General features: G+C 44.5%; 1 protein-coding gene and 1 pseudogene across 7 annotated transcripts in view; both read right to left on the bottom strand.

Annotated features, from left to right (window-relative positions):
• The window catches only part of LOC124612901 (glutamate-gated chloride channel), a 707,093-nt gene that overhangs the window by 604,048 nt on the left and 78,959 nt on the right, over window positions 1–24,086 (bottom strand). The window lies entirely within an intron of this gene.
• Window positions 10,862–10,978, bottom strand: LOC124552240 (annotated as a pseudogene).

Genomic DNA, 24,086 nt, shown 5'->3' with positions numbered 1-24,086 from the left:
AAGCATGTCGGGGAGACGCGCAAGCCGACCTCGTTTTCTTTTCAAATTTATAGATCGCAATTTCAGCTACCCCTCTCTCCTTGTCCCCTACAGCCACCCCTGTCTCAACACCACGACTTACCAGTTCCGCAGTCCCCATCACCAGCACTCTCCTGCCTCCCTTCATACCCACCTTCCTTTTCATCAACGATCTACCGTCACAGGTCAGGTCCTTTTGCAGTATTAGCGAAAGTGTACAGCATTCCATTTTTAACGGTCAGTGTCTCTTCTGATGAAATCTTCTCGGGCTTCCATCCGTGTAGCTGCATTGAAAATCCGCGACGTTTCGATGAGTGCCATTCTCATCATCTTCGCCAGATGATGGTTCAGATGGCTGTAAGCACTATGGAACTTGACATCTGAGGTCATCAGTCCCCTAGACCTAGAACTACTTAAACCTAAATAACCTGAGACCATCACACACAGCCATGCCCGAGGCAGGATTCGAACCTGCGACCGTAGCAGCAGCGCGGTTCCGGACTGAAGCGCCTGGAACCGCTCGGTCACACAGGCCGGCTCGTCGTCAGAAGATGTAGAGAATGACTCATCGAAACGTCGCGGGTTTTCGACGCAGATACCCGGATGGAAGCCCGAGAAGATTTCATCAGCAGTATACACCGGGAAAGCCTACATTCACATATGAATTGTCTCTTCTGTCGTGTTCAGTGTTTTTTAAGTGTTTTCTCTACTGTCTAGTGCTTTCCAAGTGTTTTAGCTATGCTACCTGTCCACATTTTATCACTGTTTTTAAACTATTTATAAAGACAGCATTATTTATTACATTCTCCCATTAACATCACTTTTAAAGCAATATTGAATTCGTGGTAAATATATCTCTTTGTTTTTTGTTTAGTTTCTAAGCCAGAAAATAATGTCAACTGGCTAAAGAGCAGGTTGAGTGCACCGCTGCCAGCCCACGCACCCGCTTACTTGGGGCGAGTGGGGATAAATAACAACTAAGGGAAGAAAAGTCTCGCAAAACACTGCAGTCGTTGTCGTAATGCAGAAATGGAACGACTTATCTGATGTCCAAAAGAACATGATCATTGGCTGTCGGGGACGACGATGGAAGGATTTCCTAAATAGGTAAGTCTGTAAACTGTTCGCGTAACGCTGTAGTGAAACTGTACTGCGGATGGCAAAATGGCGTTATCGAAAACGGGCGCCGGGACTACTTTGCTGCACGAGTGGCCATAGATTAGACTGATGAACGACGGCTATGGATGCGTTTACGGACAAACAGACGTGTAACTGATAAGCATCTGACTGCTCAGATGAGCCAAGGGGCTACCAACAGCGTCTCATCAACGACCGTACGGCGAACTTTGCTGCGTATGGACCTCCGCAGCAGGCGCCTGATTCGTGCACCCGTGCTGACTGCTGTTCACTGGCGATGAGGGTTGGAATTTGCATGCCCATACCGTAACTTGCCGTCCACTGAGCGGCGACAGGTAGTCTTTTCAGATGAGCCGCGTTTTATGCTGCATCGGAAAGATGGCCGTTGGCGTTTACGGCTTGAAACGTCTGAAAGCAAACACGTTGCAAACAGAACGGACTGTTATGGTCTGGGAAATGTTTTCCTGGCATTGCCTGGGTGATCTCGCCAGTCTGAAAGGCACAACGGATCAAGACAAGTATGCATCTATCCTTGGGAACCATGTCCATCGCCACATGCATTTTGTTTTCCTCGGCAAGATGGCATCTACCAGTAGGTGTATCCACTGTTTAAATGTATCCACTGTTTAAAAGTACATAACTTGCAATCTGATAGACAGAGCTGTCTCATTTTTGGTGAAAGTGTAGTTTAAAGTCCAACTTAAAGATATCACTGTAGGTGTTCAAAATGGTCACAATTAACATCCACACACAAGCGATGCCGCCGAACTGCAGCACGAACTACTGACTGCGATGTTGTCGTTTGGACATTTGCAGATGAATCTACGATGGATTCTCGAATTTCATCCAATGTGCGAGGATTTTGTCGATAAACGACGTCCTATAGTGTTGCCCACAGGTAAAAGTCCAGAGGAGTTAGGTTTGGGGAACGTGGTGGATACTCCACAGCACCTCTACGGCCTATCCATCTTCCTGGTAGATTTTCGTCGAGATACGCCATAACACGATTTTGGTAGTGGGCTAGGGCACCTTCTTGTTGAAAGTAAACACTTCCATCTCCATACAAGTCTCGGATGGCAGGTAAAATGGATGTCTGAAGCTTCTGAAGGTACACCTCACCGGTAACTGTACCAGGAAGATTGATAGCCCGTAGAGGTGCTGTGGAGTATCCACCACGTTCGCCAAACCTAACTCCTCTGGACTTTTACCTGTGGGGAATACTAAAGGACGTCGTTTAGCGACAAAAGCCACGCACATTGGATGAACTTCGAGAATCCATCGTACATTCATGTGCAAATATCCAGCTGAACACGTTGCAGTCAGTAATTCGTGCGGATATTAATGGTGACCATTTGGAACACCGACAGTGTTAAGTTGGACTTTAAGCTACACTTTCACCAAAAATGAGACAACTCCGTCAATTAGTTTGCAAATTATGGACTTTTAAACAGTGGATACATTTTTTTGTACCCCTCTGTAAATGCAACGTGTCACACAGCTCGTACTGTACATGGATGTTTCGAAAGCACTAGGGCGAGTTTACCATACTTCCGTGGCCACCAAACTCCCCGGATTTAAACTCAATCGAAAATCTGTGGAAAAATCTTCATCGCGCTGCTCGCTCCATGGATTCATAACCGAGGAACCCTGTCGGTATCTTCCAGAACCTCATAGACTCTGTTCCTGCACGTCAAGCAGCGGCCCGCGCTGCAGAAGGTTGTTGGTTACCCAGACTTCTGAGAGGAGCCCACACTAATGTGACTGGACAGTGCAGAACGAGTTGCGAAACACGGAGAGCAGCGCGAATGCGCGCCGTACCGGCAGGCGGCAGCAGGCGGTGGGCGGGAGGTGGGAGGCGGGAGGCGGTATCGGCTCGCGGCTTGGCGCGGCTCATCTGCGGGTCCGGCCGGCCGGCCGGGGCGCGGCCCAATCGATAGCCGGGCTGCAGCGCGCAGATGCCGCACCAGCCAGCCAGCAGCAGCAGCTCCACGCCGCCGCTCTGCGCCGTCCGCCGTCCGCGGTGACAGCCGCGCGCTCCACGCACCACCACCGCCACCACGGCCCTGCTACGAGTCTCTCATTTGCGAGCCCTGTAACGCTGACTACTCACGTACTTTCACGAGACTTTCGTGAGTGGCAATAATATACTGACGGAAATAAAATCCAACACCAAAAAAAATTATTAATGTTCAGTAATGAAATTTCGGGAGCACATTTATCTGGGTAAGATGAGTGATTAACATTGTAACATTATACACTACTGGCCATTAAAATTGCTACACCACGAAGATGACTTGCTGCAGACGCGAAATTTAACCGACAGGAAGAAGATGTTGTAATATGCAAATGATTAGCTTTTCAGAGCATTCACACAAGGTTAGCACCGGTTGCGACACCTACAACGCGCTGACATGAGGAAAGTTTCCAACCGATTTCTCACACACAAACAGCAGTTGACCGGCGTTGCCTGGTGAAACGTTGTTGTGATGCCTCGTGTAAGGAGGAGGAATGCGTACCATCACGTTTCCGACTTTGATAAAGGTCCGATTGTAGCCTATCGCGATTGTGGTTTCTCGTATCGCGTCGTTGCTGCTCGCGTTGGTCGAAATCCAATGACTGTTAGCAGAATATGGAATCAGTGGGTTCAGGAGGGTAATACGGAACGTCGTGCTGGATCCCAACGGCCTCGTATCACTAGCAGTCGAGATGACAGGCATCTTATCCGCATGGCCGTAACGGATCTCGATCCCTGAGTCAACAGATGGGGACGTTTTCAAGACGACAACCATTTGCACGAACAGTTCGACGACGTTTGCAAAAAAATGGCTCTGAGCACTATGGGACTTAACATCTGAGGTCATCAGTCCCCTAGAACTTAGAACTACTTAAACCTAACTAACCTAAGGACATCACACACATCCATGCCCGAGGCAGGATTCGAACATGCGACCGTAGCGGTCTCGCGGTTCCAGACTGAAGCGCCTAGAACCGCTCGGCCACACTGGCCGGCGACGACGTTTGCAGCAGCATGGACTATCACCTCGGAGACCATGGCTGCGGTTACCCTTGACGCTGCATCACAGACAGGAGCGCCTGCGATGGTGTACTCAACGACGAACCTGGGTGCACGAATGGCAAAACGTCACGTTTTCGGATGAATCCAGGTTCTGTTTAAAGCATCACGATGGTCGCATCCGTGTTTGGCGACATCGAGATGAACGCACATTGGAATCGTGTATTCGTCATCGCCATACTGGAGTATCACCTGGCGTGATGGTACGGGGTGCCATTGGTTACACGTCTCGATCACCTCTTGTTCGCATTGACGATACTTTGAACAGTGGATGTTACATTTCAGATGTGTTACGACCCGTGGCTCTACCCTTCATTCTATCCCTGCCAAACCCTACATTTCAGCAGGATAATGCACGACCCCATGTTGCAGGTCCTGTACGGGCCTTTCCGAATACAGAAAATGTTCGACTGCTGCCCTGCCAGCACATTCTCCAGATGTCTCACCAACTGAAAACGTCTGGTCAATGGTGGCCGAGGAACTGGCTCGTCACAATACGCCAGTCACTACTCTTGATCAACTCTGGCATCGTGGTGAAGCTGCATGGGCAGCTGTACCTATACACGCCATCCAAGCTCTGTCTGACTCAATGCCCAGGCGTATAAAGGCCGTTATTACGGCCAGAGGTCGTTGTTCTGGATTTTGATTTCTTAGGATCTATGCACCAAAATTGCGTGAAAATGTAATCACATGTCACTTCTAGTATAATACATTTGTCCAATGAATATCTGTTTATCATCTGCATTTCTTCTTGGTGTAGCAATTTTAATGGCCAGTAGTGTAGGTTAATGTAAGTGCGACACAACGCATTGCAAATGTAAAATGCTAATACATTAATAACCGGTGTAACCGCCATCATGTTGAATGCATGTATCCAAAAGTGCACGCATTGCGCTGTACAGGTGCCAGATGTCAGTTTGTGGGATGCAGTTCCATGCCTGTGGCACTTAGTCTGTCAATACAGGGACGGTTAACGCTAGAGTTGTTATCCAATGATGTCCCGTATGTGCTCGATTTGGGACAGATCTAGTGATCGAGCAGGCCAAGACAACATATAGAGCATGTTGGCCATAACAGCAGTATGTTGGGAGCGTTATCCTGTTGGAAAATACCCATGGAATGCTGTTCATGAATACCAGCACAACAGGTCGAATTATCAGAATGACGTTCAATTTTGCAGTCAGGACGCGTGGGATAGCAACGAGAGTGCTCCTGCTGTCATACAAAATCGCATCTCGCACCATAACTCCAGGTGTAGGTCCAGTGTCACTAGCATACAGACGGGTAGGTTGCAGACACTCAACTGGCCTCCTCCTAACCGACCCACGGCCATCACTGGCACCGAGGCAGAACCATCTTTCATCAGAAAACACAGCGACCTCCACCCTGCCCTGCAATGAGCTCTCGCTCGCCACCACTTAAGTCGAAGATGGCGGTGGTCTGGGACAGTGGAAGCCGAGCTTGGCTCGGAGTTGTCATTGAAGTAATCAATTTGTAACAGTTCGTTGTGTCACTGTGGTGACCTGCTGCTCAAATCGCTGCTGCTAATGCAGTACTAGGCGTCAAAGCCACATACGGAACACCGTAGTGCCAGGTGGCCCTCCAAAGCCCAGTGTTCTTGCGACCGTACACTCTCGTGACCACCGCTGCCAGCACTCATGAACAGTACCAACATTCCTGCCAAGTCTTTCTGCAATATCGCAGAAGGAACACCAGTTTCTCGAAGCCCTATTACACGACCTCGTTCACAGTAACTGAGGTGCTGATAATGGCGTCTTTTTTGCCTTAAAGGTGTTCTTTTCTAACATCAACTCACCACGTCCAATTTCAAAGGAAACTGACGCTCTCAACCGTGACAGCGTGTATTTAAAGCAAAACTGATTTGCATCCTACTAGCGCCACTCTTGTGCGACAGGTGCGAAATTTGAATAAATACCTTCTTTCAGATGTTTATGTCGCAAATCTCCTTCTTGGAGTTGCGATTTTTTTTTCCATCATTGCTTGTTCTCCAATTCTTCTTGGAGCATACTCTCTCGGAATTTCACTGATAAACCTCCCCGTGATGCGCAACATATCTCTTGTAGCGTCTGCCGCTGGAGATCGTCGAGCACCTTTTCAACGCTATCACGTGACTAAGCGATCAAGTGACGAAATGCCCCGCTCTTCGTTGGATCTTGTGTATCTCTTCTGTATGAGGCGATCAAAAAGTTTCCGTTTCTACATCTACATCTACAATCCGCAAGCCACCTGACGGTGTGTGGCGAGGGGTACCTTGAGTACCTCTATCGGTTCTCCCTTCTATTCCAGTCTCGTATTGTTCGGGGAAAGAAAGATTGTCGGTATGCCTTTGTGTGGGCTCTAATCTCTCTGATTTTATCCACATGGCCTCTCCGCGGGATATACACTCCTCGGTGAAGGTATGTTCTCGAAACTTCAACAAAATCCCGTGCCGAGCTACTGAGCGTCTCTCTTGCAGAGTCTTCCACTGGAGTCTATCTATCATCTCCGTAACGCTTTCGCGATAACTAAATGATCCTGTAACGAAGCGCGCTGCTCTCCGTTGGATCTCCTCTATCTCTTCTATCAACCCTATCTGGTACGGATCCCACACCGGTGAGCAGTATTCAAGCAGTGGGAGAACAAGTGTACTGTAACCTACTTCCTTTGTTTTCGGGCTGCATTTACTTAGGATTCTTCCAATGAATCTCAGTCTGGCATCTGATTTACCGACGATTAATTTTATATGATCATTCCATTTTAGATCACTCCTAATGCCTACTCCCAGATATTTTATGAAATTAACTGCTTCCGTTGCTGACCTGCTATATATTAGCTAAATGATAAAGGATCTTTCTTTCTATGCACTCGCAGCACATTACACTTGTCTACATTGAGATTCAATTGCCATTCCCTGCACCATGCGTCAATTCGTTGCAGATCTTCCTGCATTTCAGTACAATTTTCCATTGTTACAACCTCTCGAAATACTGCAGCATCATCCGCAAAATACCTCATTGAACTTCTGATGTTATCCACAAGGTCAATTTTCTTGTAATTTAGTACGACAGCCGTATGAAATGCGAGAATCGTATTCCCATTTGTGAATGTCTCTAAACTTAGGGTCCACGGTGCATTGGTTACAGTGCAAATTTGTGCCGGGCTGGGACACGATCCCGAATCTTCCACTTGACGCGAGCGTTCGCCCTGGTCGCCTCAGCTACCCGAACACGCTTCCTGGACCGCAAATGCGAGTATCTTTCTTGCACTTCTTGTAATTGTTTAGACGTTCTTGTGGCGTTGCTAACGTAGCTTCCAACGCTTTCTCCGAGATGACGTAAGTGTGTTTCGAAGTCTTTGTATCAAACATCATAGGGAAGAACTTCTGTTGGAGACAAAAGTTCGTCGACGTTTCCTGACCATGCCAGAGGTCGTTTTGTATTGATTGATTATGCTCACGAGAGGCGCAGTGCCCAAGCACTCTTAAATCTGCATATGAATTGTGTGTTGCCTATAAACCACTCGTCTGCTCCGTATGAAATGGCGTAGGCCCAGCAAAATTAAAGTTAGTGCTTCCCTTCTAAAAAACGTTTCTCGGTTTAAAGACACTCATTTTTACGGTTTTATTATTCAAGAACACTATATAAATTTACTGGGGTAGGTAGTATGCAGTATACCGGGTTAGTAGTCCCTGTTAGTTCGGTGAACACTAATCGTTCCAGAGCCGGCGAATACTAAAGGACGGCTAGCGACGCTGGGAAGTGGCAGCAAACACTTATACACATAGTAACTTGAAACAGTACTGCACAAATGCTGAATAGGTCACGTAATAAAACATCATCAGTTGGTGAATGCATCTTACGTGTTTCGGGATAAAATGTTGGCAGATATCTGTGAAATAGAAGATACAAAGTCATATAGTAACAGCAACAACGTTGCCATGGCGCTACACAAAAATATCCGCAGGTTACAAATAAAGAATACGTATCAGATATATCGAGTCGTACAGATGAACAGAAGGTACATTGTACGTACGTAACTGTCAGAGGCGGACTGACCGCTGCACAGTGGTAACAGCATCACGAAACAAAATTCTACCTTCAGTGGAGCTACACGGTGCAAATGACGAACAGCTATTCATGCGCTAAAGATCTAGTCGAAAATATGAAATATTTACATACTTGTATTAGTGGCTTACAGCGCCAATGTGGCAGACAAAAATCTTAAAATAATAAGTAAAAGAAGAAAAATGTTTCAGAAACAGTACAGATGATTACAATGGCGTACGTTCCACGATGAGAAAAATTGTGACGGATGATCCAGATAATATAAAATAACAATATTTGGATCATCAGTAACTATATCTGTCATCGTGGAACGAGAACGTTGTAAAGATCTGCACAGGTTCTGAAACTTTTTTTTCTCATTATATCTATTATTTGGCGCTATAAGCCACCAATTTAATTATGCGTATATTCTATATTGTCAGCTGGAGCTTTCTATCAATATGACTTTATGTACTATTTTTAAAAAAATTTAGCACATAATCAATTATTTGTCACTTGACGCTGTGTAGTGCCACTAAGGACAGGCTGTCGCCGCCTACCGGTAGAATTCCGATTCGTCGTGCTGTTATCATTCTGCCTCTGACAGTTACGTACGTATCATATAACTTCAGTTCGTCTGCACAACTCGATGTATCTGGTACGTATTCTTTACTTGTTAGCTGTGGAAATTTTTGTGTAGCGCCGTGGCGTCGCTGTTGCTATTACTAAATGACTTTATAATCTCTGTTTCACACATATCTGATGAGGGGTTACCCCCGAAACATGTAATATTCATTCACCAGTTGATGTCGTTTTATGAAGTGACCAGTTCAGCATTTGTGAAGTACTATTCCAATTATATAATATGGTCGTATGCTTCCTTATTATCACATCTGCAAATGTATAGAATATTTCATATATTACGCAATTTTTAAATTAATTGGTAAAGCTTTGTTTTCAAGTTTACAGCATTGTATTTATTACTATTAATACCGATTCTCAGTCCAACTGCTTGATCAATCTTTGTTTGTGTATTTCAGGATCTCAGTTGCCGTGGAACAGTCCACAAAGAAGGAACGTCTTACCACTGTGAAAACCCGTTACAGAACCGGCGAGTGCTATGCAGAGATTGTTCGGAGACTTCGCGGTATCTTGGGACGTTATAATCTTCTTAAATTTCTGCTGCTGATAAAGAAATTCGGGGAAACCCGGTCCGTTGAACCTTAAAATCGCCCGGACGAAACAGTACCCTTTGTATGGAACACATCATTGCACTGGTGCAAGGCAGTGTGTTTGTGAGACCTCACAAGTCACTTCAACGTCGTTCTCAACAACTGGGAACTTCGACGGCCTCTTTGAAAGGAATTTTGAGGAGGGATCTTCATATGTACCTATACAAGAGTCAGTTGACGCAGTATCTTAAACCCACAAATCACTGGAAATGGGGAAATTTCGCTGAGTGGATTCTCACAAAACAGGAAGAGGACAACAATTTTGCAAAAAGAATAGTTTTCAGGGGCGTGGCACATTTTCATCTGTGTGGGTTCGTTAACCGACAAAACTGCCATATATGGGGTGAAGAAAACCCTAGGGTGATCCACTGCCAATCACAGTTTGGTGTGGCTTATGGGCAGATGGTGTGATCGGCCCCTTCTTTTTTGAAAATTTCGACGGTAATGCGGGAACAATTATCGGTAAGCGTTGTCGTGGAATGGTCAGAATTAATTTCGGGTCTGCTCTGGATGAAGTGGATACAGTCCATAAGTAATTTCAACAGGAAGGGGTTACATGTTACAGATCCCGCGAGACAGTAACCCTACTCTATGAAAAATTCCCTCAGTCTGTGATCTCACTTAGTGCGAAATGACCTCACCGACCTTATGACCTTACTGCATGCGACTTCTTTTTATGGTGTTATGTGGAATCTAATTGAAACTTCCCCTTTGTATGTAAAGAATAACAGTGCTGGAAAAACTCTTACGTTATTTAATTTTCAAACAGCTGAGCAAAACTCAACGTACTCAGACAGTTTCCTCTTTACTTATTCTGATCATCACTAAACTGACAAACAATATTTTAGCGCAACGCAATCTGACTTCCAATAATCCCTACAAAAGAACGGCCCTGACTAACAATAACTTATAACTTTCATGAATCACTTAAGTCCAACCAACCACAGACTGCACACAGCGCAGTCAGCGATTTTCATACAGAGCGTTACCAACATAAAAACCTAAACAGCCTACTTACATAATGTCTAAGAGAACAAACCACAAACAGTTACGCCACTTAAGGAAACAATTCAACGTGTCATCAACGACATCAACAGAGATATCTGTGAAGGGGCCATCACGAACTGCATAGACCGAGTAACTGCCTGCCGAAACACTCGGGGGGATATATAACAAGACAACAAGCACTCCGTCTTCAGGCCGCCGTGTCATCCTCAGGTGAGGATGCGGACAGGAGGGGCGTGTGGTCAGCAGACCGCTCTCCCGGTCGTTATGATGGTTTTCTTTGACCGGAGCCGCTACTATTCGGTCGAGTAGCTCCTCAATTGGTATCACGAGGCTGAGTGCACCCCGAAAAATGGCAACAGCACATGACGGCTGGACGGTCACCCATCCAAGTGCCGGCCACGCCCGACAGCGCTTAACTTCGGTGATCGCACGGGAACCGGTGTATCCACTGCGGCAAGGCCGTTGCCCGGGGGGATATATGCCTGTATGCCTGATATAATTTTCCGCATTCAAATAGGTGTATATGTAGATGAAAATAAGAAAGAATTATATTTCAATGCATTTTTGACTTAATTATTGCATGTTTAAAAATTGCGTAATATATTAAAGACCCTATAGTAATGGTCCTATCACACGTTCTTGGGTTAGCCCTGCAGTTACCTTTGTATATGTAATTTCTTTGTTTTAAGAACGACAAGCTGAGTTACGTATCCAAGGGAGTAGTGACTAAAGTCATAAATCTGGTCGATGCCGTTTTGCAACCATTTTCCCTAACCGTAGACAGTAACCCTTAAATGCTAAATACACCTGCATCAACATATACAGTCCGCAAGGCACGTTACGATTTGTGGAAGACAATATTTCCTGTATCACTAAAAATATTCTTACACACGCTCTGCATTGTGTTACCACAGCTATTAATACCTTAAGGTTAATGTATAACATAGTCTAAGCTGACCTTAAGAAATATTTTAATTTTCACTGCTATTTATGTGACAGCTGTTCAGGAGCTTGCCAAGTACTAGTACCAAGTGTTGCTTGTCACTTCCTTGTGAACAGGTACGATGTGTAGCTGGCTCATTTTGTCTTGGGTCTTCTCATTGTGCTACAGTGACATTTGAACTCGTTGTTAATCTATAACGAGTTTTGGCACAAACCACGTGTTAGTGAAACTGTTGTCGTGGGTACTAAAGCACTTGGCAAAGTCCTAACATCGTCGCCTCAAGAGGTTCGTTGAACTTAACCAGTAGTGGAAATTAAAATAGTCCGTAACAGTATCTGAAGCGGTGTTTCGCACATACCTTATCGTGTTGCGTTGTTATTTCTCCCCTTTGCTGCACGACTCAGGAATCGTGCGCGGGAAGAACTATCTTTGGTCATCTCCTGTATGAACACGAATCTCTCCAATTTTACGTTAATGGACTTTTCCTGAGTTATACACGGTATGTGGGAGGAATCAGCATGGTAGTTGACTCTTCTAAGAACGCATACGCTCGGAATTTAACAGTGAGCCACAGCGTGACGCTCTATTCCTCTCCTGTAGGTCTGATATTGGTGAATGGAGATACATCACCGAGGCACATTCGCACTTAATAAACGAACCCGCTCTTCTTTTGGTCTTCCTTATTTCTTCCAGTGACGCCCTTCTTTCGAATACTTCTCTGCGGCCGTTCAACTCTAAATCGCTCCATACGCCTACTCCAAAATAATTAATGAACGTAGATTTTCTAGTGTTTGTTATACAATCCTGTAATCGAACAATGATGAGACCTTTCGCCTATTTATTCGCAATATAGTACATATGATTTTGTTTAAGGTCAAATGCCAATCAATCCCTGCACTGTGCTTCGATTTTCGGCACGTCATCCTGCACTTCGCTACAATTTTCTGGCGTTGAGACCTCGCTGTATATAGCAGCTACTTTTGCTAACAGCTTGGCGGAGCTCCCGACCTTCACCACTATGTCATTTATAGATACTGTGTGAAACATGGTTGGTAGGTACTCAGAGAGCGCACAGGATAAGGTTATGATTGTGGATGGGGCCGTAAACAGTTACTGTGAGTTGCACAATCAAACACACAACTTTATTTTTCTAACAACCACTTATTTACACATTGCTTTAAAAGATCACAATTAGACAATACAGCCGAAGGCCTAGTTAAAGAAAACTTGAGATGCTTTCTGGGCTGAAGGCCCAAAACCACACCAAAAACAAGAATGGCTGAAGGTCTGGCCTAGAAATCAAAAGCAAATAAAAATAGAAGTTAAAATTTTTTTAAAAGAAAACATGCAATTGAAAACAATTAGCGGCTGAAGGCCTACACTACATGTCTGAAGGACAACTATAATCAAAAGCCGGTCTAAGGCGCGCGCTGCAGTCATGGACTGTGCGCCTGGTCCCGGCGGAGGTTCGAGTCCTCCCTCGGGCATGGGTGTGTGTGTTTGTCCTTAGGATAATTTAGGTTGAGTGGTGTGTAAGCTTAGGGACTGATGACCTTAGCAGTTAAGTCCCATAAGATTTCACACACATCTGAACATAATTAAATGACATTACAAACATTTTTTCTAACCAAGAAATTTCTTTTTAAACTTACAACAAAACGGCCGAAAGCCTAATTAAAGAAATATTAACTTATTGCACGGTTGAAGGCCACAAACAAAACTGAAACAACGGCTGAAAGTCTGAATAACAAGTCAGACAAACAATTTAAAATAAACACCTTCCTTCTTATAAAAAATTTCTTTAAAGAATACACACAGCTGAAGGATTTATTGAAAGGGGATCATGTAAATCCTCGGCTAAAGGCCACACATAACACATCGAACAACTAACGGCTTAGGGCCTGGATTACGAACAGTGGCAACCCAAACTAGGGACGGCCCAAGGACCGACCAACAATTTAACCAATTCCCTTCCGTCCGACCAACGGCACAACGATGGAAAATGTCGGCCGAGGACGAGGATACAAACAGCGCTACGTCTTCAGAAATTGGCGTCTAAAAACCGCCAAGGGAACAATAACCACTATAAGCAAAATGTGAACCAAACAACTTAAAAGGCTCTCGAACTACACGCCGTGCCGGGCAGCATCAACACGGCGAGGAAAGTCTCACTGCCCGAAAACTACGCGGACGACCAGGGCAGGTAACTGGGGCGTTAACGGCCACAGGGCAGAAAATACTGCTGGTGCACTTCGCTGGCAAGTAACAGTCAATTTAATAATTAATCGCAGTATAGGAAGACGAGTGAAAGATTTCGCTGACTCCAACACATCATATGTTGCTGCTAGCCCGAATGGCCCAGGGAGCAACAACCTGCAAATGAACAAAGAGATGTCACAATAGTTAAGGGTTCATGACAAGTTAACTGATCACTCAACTTCAGCGTCCAGGTTCGGTAGCCAACGAACTTTGTCGCTCTCGCTGATAGCACCTCACGATCCGACAGTGCGTGCAGGCCGCAAGTGGTCCCGGCCTGGCTTCGCACTGTGGAGACTTCCTCGCTGCTCCATCCCAACCGACTGACAACCACACACATCACCACCACCCGGAAACACTAGCGGTCACACCAAAGATAGTACGACATTAGTACTATCGATAAGAGCTGCTGCTGCCACTCAAGGAGGCAAACCAGCAACTTCGTAATGCCAGTCAGTAAGGAAAAAACAAGATGCCACTCGATATGACAAAACAACAAACGGCATGAACGTGAGCCGCACAGAGTTCACTGTGAACAGTGTCTGTCCTGTAAAACATTCATAGTGTACGCCAGAAATTATTTTTACATGTGAAGATTTCTCTACGTTAAGAACGACATGCTTTGTTCTCTTTCATAGTAACTCCTTTATTCAGTCGCAAAATTGGTGTGATATACCCTCCGCTAGTATTTTGTTCATTAGGTGACAGTGTGGAACTGCATCAAACGCCTTCCGAAAGTCAAGGATCACGTCATAAACGTGGGTGCCGTTAGCTACTGCCTTCTGGATTTTCGTAAACGAAGAGTGCGATCTGGGATTCACTAAATCTTTTTTTGTGAAATGTTTCTTGATTCCTAAAGAGGAGACTTCCGGTCTCAAAACTTTTTATTGGACTCAAAAACTTTGTCAGACACAAATTTATTTAACATGGTAATGTATGACATTTAGAATACAGTATCTGGAAACTAGGCGGATGATCCTAAAATGTATACGTTAGGTCGTCCAGTTTTCGTGTGCTATCTCTGTGAGCAGTTGCATATACTAATAGAGAGATTTTTTGTTTCGCAATTCCGACCATCTCTTCTAATGTATTCTTTTCATCTAGTTGATGCAGACTATTGACACAGTATTCGCAGTTGTCGTACAATTCTCACTTCGAACTCACAATACACTAGACTAATCTTTCCAGCAGGTGATGACATCACCCATCTGGAGGCAACGCGACTGGCTACGACAGACTGCTTTGATTGTGATTTAGTTTCTGTCGTGATGTGGTGGGTGCATGTACATCAACAGTAACCGATCGGTGCACTAAATCAGTTTTCAAATGATCGAAACGTTGAAAAACAAATTAGTTTTCGCGTTTTTTTGCCCAATATTCAACAAATGAGGCACTTATCTTAAATACCATTTTCTGGTATGACGATAGACCATCCAAAACAAAGATTTTTTTTGCAGTAGGGAATTCTAGTACGTGCCTTTAAACAAAACGCATTGAGAATACCACCATTTCAAAAAGCACTATAAATAAAACTTTTCCGCGAATAAAACCGACAAGTAACGTATGTTATTGCGTAACGAGTATCAACATAACGAAACAAACTTGTATTGATATCCAAGTCATCACCGAGCCATATAGTAAAATTTTCTCATTGTTCTAATATGAAAAGCTGACACAATACAGTGCTTACTTTTAGGATCACTGTTTTTGATGGCTCATTTATTTCATACTCTCTGAAATTTTCTAAAATGGCTCTGCAGCGCGTGAACGGCAATGCATGGTTTGAAAAGACTTGAGAAAGTCGCACTGTTAGAATGTAAGCAACCTTTTTCTTTCTTAGTTGTAACTAGTTGTCTACGCAAAGATACATTTCATTCAAAGAAAAGTCTGCAGACTATAAGCTACGCTGATTTGTTTACTCTGTGTGACTTAATCGCAGTTAACGGCTACGTCCATGTAATGTAGGGGGTACCATTGAGTATGTTATTTGTGACTGGCAAGAGCGAAAATTACACAACAGCCTTTTTATTGAAACAAGGAAATTAAGCTGAGACATTTTGGTGAAGACAAAAACAATATTGAAAAGAAGATTTGCTTCTGGAGAGCGTAATACGAAATTAATCTGCGATCTTGTCAAAGTGCCGGCATTTCTATTTGGTAGCAAAAGCAGGCAAACAATTCTCGCTGAGTGTGTCGTCTAATGTTTCTTGATTCGCTTCTTTGTGTGTGACGAGAAAGTTGAGGCAGCAATGAAATGGAGAAAGGAGTGAGAAGTTTAAAAAGAAAATAGCACACAATGCACCAGGGACATATTGTTTGAAAATAAAAAAATAGTTTGATGCTTCAACGAAAAATGCCACCACGTAAATTTAAAAAAAAAATAACACGACGAAAATTGAGACCCTGATAATATGATACTTGCGTGCTAAGGCGAGTAAGGATGAAAGAACAACTTCTTCTGTTTTGCTGTTGACGGATTTATAAAAAGATACTGTCCTGCGTGAATGAATAAAATCAGTAGCTTCAATGTTTATCAAAATGATTGATACTTACGATACCTGTAATCGTAATAATAAAATCAGAAATCAGAATTCGGTACTGTTTTCATTGATGAGAAATCTGCACGATTGTACACAAGAACAATGGACGCCAAACGAGTTGACGCACTCGGACCTGCATTTAGGACGGCGGCTATAATGCCCTGGCAGCCATTCAGATTTAGGTGTTTCGTCGTTTCCTAAATCGCTTATTCCAAATTCCGGGATGGTTCTCTCGAAAATGGTATGACCGGTTTCCTTCCTGATGTATCCATAATCCTAACTCCGCCACTAACGGCCTTGTCTTCTACAGAATATTAAGCCCCAATCTTCCTCTGTTTTGTTAGATCTGTGACAAACGTTTTGCCTCAGTGACGTGAGAACACTTGAAAAACCCTTCGTTGTTATGTCTTTTACAGACTGCACAAATATTATGCAGCTATAGAGGAGCTGTGCTTTCTGCTGCCTGAGTCTCAAAACGTGCACAAGCCTGCGCTGCTACTGTAAGCAGCTCGGCGAAATCGCGAGCTCTGCAGACGAGAAACGGTGCGGATTCCAGCCGGCTGTAAATTAACGGAAGGACGGGATTAACGAGCCGAAATTGGCTGTCCGTCACGGAGAAAGAGCCCGCGGCTACCCGCGCGCGAAGTTCAAAGGTCGCGTGCTGCAGGCTGGCGAGTGGCGACTGGAACTCTTCATAAGGCCGGTCACAAGACGCGCGCAGCAATATAGCCTACCGCGGCCAGGGCAGAGGCCCGCGACCCACTCTAGGTATGTCCACCTAAATTTCCCGTGGCTCTCTCCTTTTATGAAGAACGAATACCAAACCCCAGGAAAATTCCTAACGCAAGACGGACTAGATACTCATTCCTGGATGATCTTTCTATCGGCACGACCTTAAAAATCAAATATGGGGCTTATGATGAAATGTTGGCGTCGTTCATATACAATAAACAGCCGGGTGCGTCTTTGCCGATTTTGTTTTTGTATTAGTATACTAGACTTTTCCCCTACGCTTCGCCCACTTATGCGATTGACACGTATACTGAACACCCCTTTTCCTCCCCCTCTCTCTGTACACCTTTTCCTCCCTCTGTTTGTCTGTCCACATTATCCTCCCACCTCATTCTGTATATTTACCCCTCCCCACTCTCTCTGTCTCTTCACCTTATCCACCCCCTCTTTTTCTCCACTTCCTTTAACCTCTCTCTCTGACTACATCTTCCTTCCCCTCCCTCTGACCATACCACCCTCCCCTCCCTTTTTCCATCTCTACCTCCCCTTCTTCCTTTTCCACCTGCCCACCACCCCTTTACACCATCTGCCTAAAGCATTTCCTTCTCCTCTCCTGGGAGGTTATAAACCCCATAGTGCTGATACGCTGTGCCAAATATGGTTCAAATCGATATACGAATAGACAAGTGACCCATACAAGAGTATTCTGTTACTACTGTAATGAAATTTGGTTCTTTTCTGCAAACCAAATGGAATTGCAGCTACTCTGTATCAAAGGCACACATTGTACAAGGTGATGGAGCAGTTAGTAAGACTTGCAGGACAAAGTTTTGGGTTCTAATACTCTTCCGACTATCAAGAAAATATTATGACGAGTGCTCGAATGATTCCATAAGCCCATTGCAGGTTTTATGCCCCATTACTGCCCAACATGCAAAGAATGGTGGTAAATATTGAATTATCACCTTGAAAATATAAAGTTGCGTAATTAATTTTCTGTTTGTTTGCAGGAACCTCCGTGGTACACATTGAAAACCTCTCGCCACTGTACCGTAGCACGATGGTAGAAGCGTCAAAACAAAACGACCCGACCCAAGTTGAGCATCATGCTGCTATTGGTTTTATGTATTTCAAGGAGAACAAAGTTGCGAAAATTCATATTGAGTTGGTAGTAGCGTACTGCAACAATGCACCATAGTATGACACAGTGGTTAGAAGGCGCAGGCACTTCCAAGCGATCAAACAAGTCTGGATGACGAAGTGGAAGACTGTCTGTCTGTCAAGAAACAGGTGATTGAAGACCCGTCGGACCATGGAACATTTCAGTCTGTATTTCACGTGACCACCTCTCAATGATGTCAACAGTTGCTAGTAACAACATTGCTTCGGATTTCTCATTAAATTACACGTCCTCTTTCCTCGGTAGGTTAGGGACACACTAGTCGCCGAAATGGCGTCATATTGAAGTACTTGCACAAGGCCACTGAGCAGCGTGGAATTATGATGTCTGTTACAACAGAAGTGGAGCCCCTGGTGGCCGACGACCGGGGCATAACAATCGAGACGAAAGTAGAAAAAAATAAAAATCAGTCGTGGATCACTTTTCAACATCCTGAATATTTTTGACATGACAAAGGCCACCGCCCGCTGAGTTGCGCTACTCGTAGAACATATTCAAAATGCCCGCAGTACCATGGCCGCAGTGGAAAAGCTGCGGCAGCGACCGACCAGTCCTAATGATTTCTGTAGCAGCCTAATCACTATGGACGCGTTCTGGGTGTAAGAACCAATGACAAAGGAGCAAGGCAAGCAGTGGGAATATGTGGATTCGCCACCGCCGAATACGGGAAAGACCCAACCATCATCAGGCAAGAGGATATGGTGTGTTGTTTACACTCCCGTGGTGTGGTGCTAGCAGATTATGCTCGTAAAAACCATTACAGGAGCATGCTACGTAAATCTCCTGACACGGCTGCAGCATGGTGTCCAGACGAAGCGTGGTGGGAATTAAGAGAGATTCCCACGACAAAGCTACAGCTCGTTCTGCACACGACACTATCCCTAATGCTCATTATTTTTCCTATCAAAACTTTCCTCACCCCTCGTTTCTACTGATGAAGTGTAGAAATGCTCAGCCATTCTCCATAAATTAAAATCATCGCTGAGTCCCGTTTCATCGAGATTTCAAATACCAAATGAGTGCTTCAACAGTTTTCAACACATTAAATCAGCACTGGGCGTGTATTCGGTAGGAGACATGTAGAATTCCCGTTGGTTTTACTCACTCCAGGCTAATTCTTGAACTCCTGTTCCAACAGGCATGATTGATTCCTCGCGCACCCCCCCCCCCCCCTACCCCCACCCCCACTTCGCACTTCCTTTTTCAATTCGATTGGAACTAAGTTTCTAACTGTAAATCAGTTTCAAACAGGGAGTAATATTTTTGTACAGAACTACTTGTCGAGGCCATACTAAACGCGGCTTTCAGTTTATTTATTCTTGCAGTTACTTCTTTATCTCCAGTATTTCAGCCTTGACATTTGAGAAACTTGCGGATATTTCGTCGACAAGAAATAATTCCAAAATAAAACTGTGGATTCGACGATAACTCCGTATGTTCTTTTATTTGCATGTACACTAAGACGAAATAACCAAGAAAACACAATTAACACTAAACAAAACTCTCTGTCGATAGTAAAGACTGTCTGTCAAACAAGCGATTCACCTTTTGTCTCTTGCGTTACCTATTTGCATAGAAACCGTTATTTTATTTTATTTCGTCATAGCATTACGTCGACGATTTTTCTATCAGATCTTTAGCAGAAATCTGCTACTTTAAATGTAAGTTTCTGGTATTTTTATATTTCATTTTTTTTCTGTGAGACTGTATATGTAGCACCGGTTTTTTTCATTTTTTCTTACTTTACAGCACCATCAAACGTTTGAAGTAATCTCTGTCCGTACGGCCACAGTCAGAATTGTGTGATGAGCCAACAACAGCTGTTCAAAACTTATGTTTCCTTTCATTTACTCTTGGAAATGCCGTTCAGTGAAACAATTAATTCATACTGTAGGACATAGGATCTACATCCATACTCAGCAAACCACTATGATGTGCATGGCACAAGTACTTCATGCTGTACCACATATTAGGATATCTTCCTGGTCTCTTCGCATACGGAGCGCTGGAAGAATAACTCCGTAATTGCCTCTGAGCACCCTGTAAGTAGACTTACCTTTTTTTCGCGTTCCCAGCTGGAGCGATGCGTGGAAGGCCAAAATACATCTCCATCAATACTCTGCAAGCTGGCTGACGGTATGTGGCGAAGGGTACTTCTGGCACCACTAACTGATCCTCCCAACCATAAATTGTTCTACTCGCGAAAGGCACGTGGGAAGAATGGATATCGGTAAGACTCTGTGATGGCTCTAATTTCTCAAATCCTCTCATCGTGGTCATTTCGCGAGTAGAATGTGGGAGAAAGTAATATGTTGTCACACTATTTCCAGAAAGTACTCTCTCAAAATTTCAACAGTGAACCTCTCTGTAATGCACAATCCCTGTCTTGTAGCGTCTGCAACAGGAGTTCGATGATCATCTCTTAACGCTCTCGCACCGACCAAAAGATCCTGTGACAAAACACGTCGCTCTTCGTTGGATCTTCCCTTTCTCTCAGTCCTACCTGGTAAGGATCCCAGATAGATGAACAATACTCAAGAATCGGGCGAACAAGCGTTTTATTAAGCCACTTCCTTCGTCGCTGAGTCACATTTCGTTAAGGTTCCTCCTACGAGCTACAGTCTCCATATGATTTTCCTGCTATTTGTTTTATGCGGTCATTCGACTTAAGATCGCTCTGAGTATTACTTCTATATGTTTTACGGTAGATCCTGATTCCAACAATTTGTCATCAAGAGTCTAGTTGTTCAGTAGTGGCTTTCTTTTCCTATGTATGTGCAATATGTTAAATTTATTTATGTTCAGGGTGAAGTGCCAGAGTCTGCACCATCCATCAACCCTCTGTACGTCATTTTGCGAATGTCTTCTGGCGCTGTTACTTTCTTAAAGACAGCCGTATCATCTGCGAACAGTCTTTAAGAGCTTCCGACGGCTTCTGCTACATTAGTTATAACTAGCGTAAACATTAATGGTCCTGTGACACTTTCTTTGGATACTCCAGAGCCGGCCGCAGTGGCCGACATGCTCATGATGTATGGAGAGTGCAGGAAAAATGCAGTTCGCTTTTAGACGGAGTATGCGACAAGATATCCCAATAGACGTCAATCATCTCGGAAATTATTTATCAATCTCTTCATCCAGTTAATGAAAGGGGTTTTGTAACATCTAGACAACTTAACAGAAGGAAACAAGTGATGACAGAAGAGAGGGAACTTAATGTTCTTGCAGCTGGCAGCTGCTGCAGTTGATCCCGTTCAAATGGCTCTAAGCAGTACGCGACTTAACTTCTAAGGTCATCAGTCGCCTAGATCTTAGAACTAATTAAACCTAACTAACCTAGGGACATCACACACATCCATGCCCGAGGCAGAATTCGAACCTGCGATCGTAGCGGTCGCTCGGTTCCAGACTGAAGCGCCTAGAACCGCACAGCAGTTGATCCGGACATAAACTCCCGCGCAAATGCACTAGGAAGTCTCATGAGCCAGGAAAGTGTCTTATGCATTCTCCAGCGACGTAGGTTCCATTCCTATCACAACTATCTCCACCAGCAACTGTATGGAAACGATTATGAGAATCGTGTTAACTTCTGTGCATGAGCATCGAGACCAGACGCTCAAGATGTATCATGTATCTCTTTTAGTGATGAAGCCACATTTACCAGTCATGACCAGATAAACCGCCGAAACACGCACTATTGATCTGTTGACAGCCCCATTGGCTTCGTCATGTGTAACGTCAACGTCCAATGAGTGTGAATGTGTGGCGCTGGATAGTGAGTCATCAGCAGGTATGCTGATGAAGCTGAAATCACTGCTTGCACTCATAAGGTGAGCAAGGGTGCACATGGACACAACCTAAATCAAAAGCATTGATGCCTATTAACTGATCAGAATTTGAAGCCTGAGGATCGCTATACCAGAATGCTTGGTGTGTGCTCCCTACAAGTCAGCAACCTGCAACACACTCGCGTCCTGCAGGTGGCCGCGATAGAGGCATCGTTCGCCCCTACACGCACGAACGCCTGCAAGCAGTACAACGATCCGCAATCGTCCTGCATGTTTATAAATTGTCTGAACAACAACATCAAGAGCACCTGTAACATGCCCACTTGTTGTCCTCAGTGTCTCTCACAACAGCCACGAGAGGTGCCAAGTCCGTTGCCAGCAGAGTGCAGTTCTATGACAACGGCACTGCGATCCCCATGTGCTCGCGGGTAGTTTGTGCCTTATCTGTGCGCCGCCACAGTATTTAGGACGCCACTCAACGACGGGTCTCCAGTTCGACCTCCCTACGTTGCCATATGTCACCAGATACGCCTACGCCGAAGATACCGTACTCATCTGCCGGAGTCGGTGGTCAGAAGTTGTACAGAGAAGACTACAGACAGCAACACACGGGCCCTTGGGTTTTTGATACTGCCAAAACTCAAGCTGTACAACTGCCTAGGAGGCGAACATCCTCCACATGGGCTCTTCAACTTGCTAATAACGGACGCCAACTGTGAATTACCGTGGTGTGACTTTTGACCGTCAAATCTTCTGGAAGCACATCGATGAAGACCACAAGCAGACGAGCAACACGACGCATACACATTCAAACATGAGAAGCGATAACTAAACGCCAGCCGCTGTGGCCGAGCGGTTGTAGGCGCTTCAGTCTGGAACCGAGCGACCGCTACCGTCGCAGGTTCGAATCCTGCCTCGGACATGGATGTGTGTAATGTCCTTAGGTTAGTTAGGTTTAAGTAGTTCTAAGTTCTATGGGACTGATGACCTCCGATGTTAAGTCCCATAGTTCTCAGAGCCATATGAATCATGTGATACTCCGGAAATTACTTTTACATCTGACGATCTCGTTCCGTTAAGAGCTACGATTTGAGTCGCAAATTTCGTATTCTTTTCACTAGACGACGGTGCGGGACGGTGCCACCTACGGATATCATGGAGCAACAGAGCGTGCTCAATTCCGCAAGATCTCTGTTTGCGGAATTCATATTGACTTGAATAGACAACATTTTCTTTCTCCACAAAGTCTTAATTCTTAAGCATGAAATATGTTCCATAGCTCTACAACAAATTGACGTCAACGATATAGACCTCTTATTATGTGGACCTTCCTGCGACCTTTCTTGGAAATGGTAGTGAACTGCGCTTTTTCTCAGAGCCAGGTATCCCTCGTTGCTCCATCGAACTAGGATAAACTGCTGCTAGAAGTGGAGCTAGTTCTCTCATATAATCTCTGCAGAATCTTACAGGTATTTCATTTGGTTCTAAAGCTTTCCCACTACGACGGCATTGCAACTGCCTTTCCATTCCGCGATCAGTTATATTAATATCTGCCATTTCGACGTTCGTACGATTTTTAAATGGCGGGACCGTATTACGTCTTCCGCCATTATACAGATTTTGAAGGCTGAATTCAGTATTTCGGCTTTCTGATTGTTATCTTCCGTTCGAGTATATACCTCAGTTAATGCAGCTTCCCGAAATTAATTATTCTTCAAGCACCTGTCCATGACGCTCTCCCATGAGTCAAGCAAACTTGTCACCAGTCGTGTTGCCACTCTTCGTATAATTTCAGTATTGCCTATTAGTCCTATTTGGCATAGGACGCTCAGGTTTGAACAATCTTGTAGGGAGGATCGCACGAGTGTTTCATAAGCAATCTCGTTTGGTGACTGCCTTTCCCAGCATCCTATCAATGAACTGAAGACTACCACCTGTTTTACCTCCGATTGAGTCCATATGATCATTCCATTTCGTATCCCCACAAATTGTTACACCCAGGTCTTTCAAGAGCTGCTTTTATTTTTATTATTTGTTTGGAAGTCCGATCGGTCATGAAATGCAAACCACTATGAAAATCAAGAATGTTTGATTTGCAACATTTAACCACACTTTCCGGCTTCTTCTTTACATAGT

This window comes from Schistocerca americana, chromosome 1 (assembly GCF_021461395.2).
Source record: "Schistocerca americana isolate TAMUIC-IGC-003095 chromosome 1, iqSchAmer2.1, whole genome shotgun sequence".
Lineage (NCBI taxonomy): Eukaryota > Metazoa > Arthropoda > Insecta > Orthoptera > Acrididae > Schistocerca > Schistocerca americana.
Note: the sequence above shows the minus strand (reverse complement) of the source record. Positions and strands in the feature narration are given on the sequence as shown.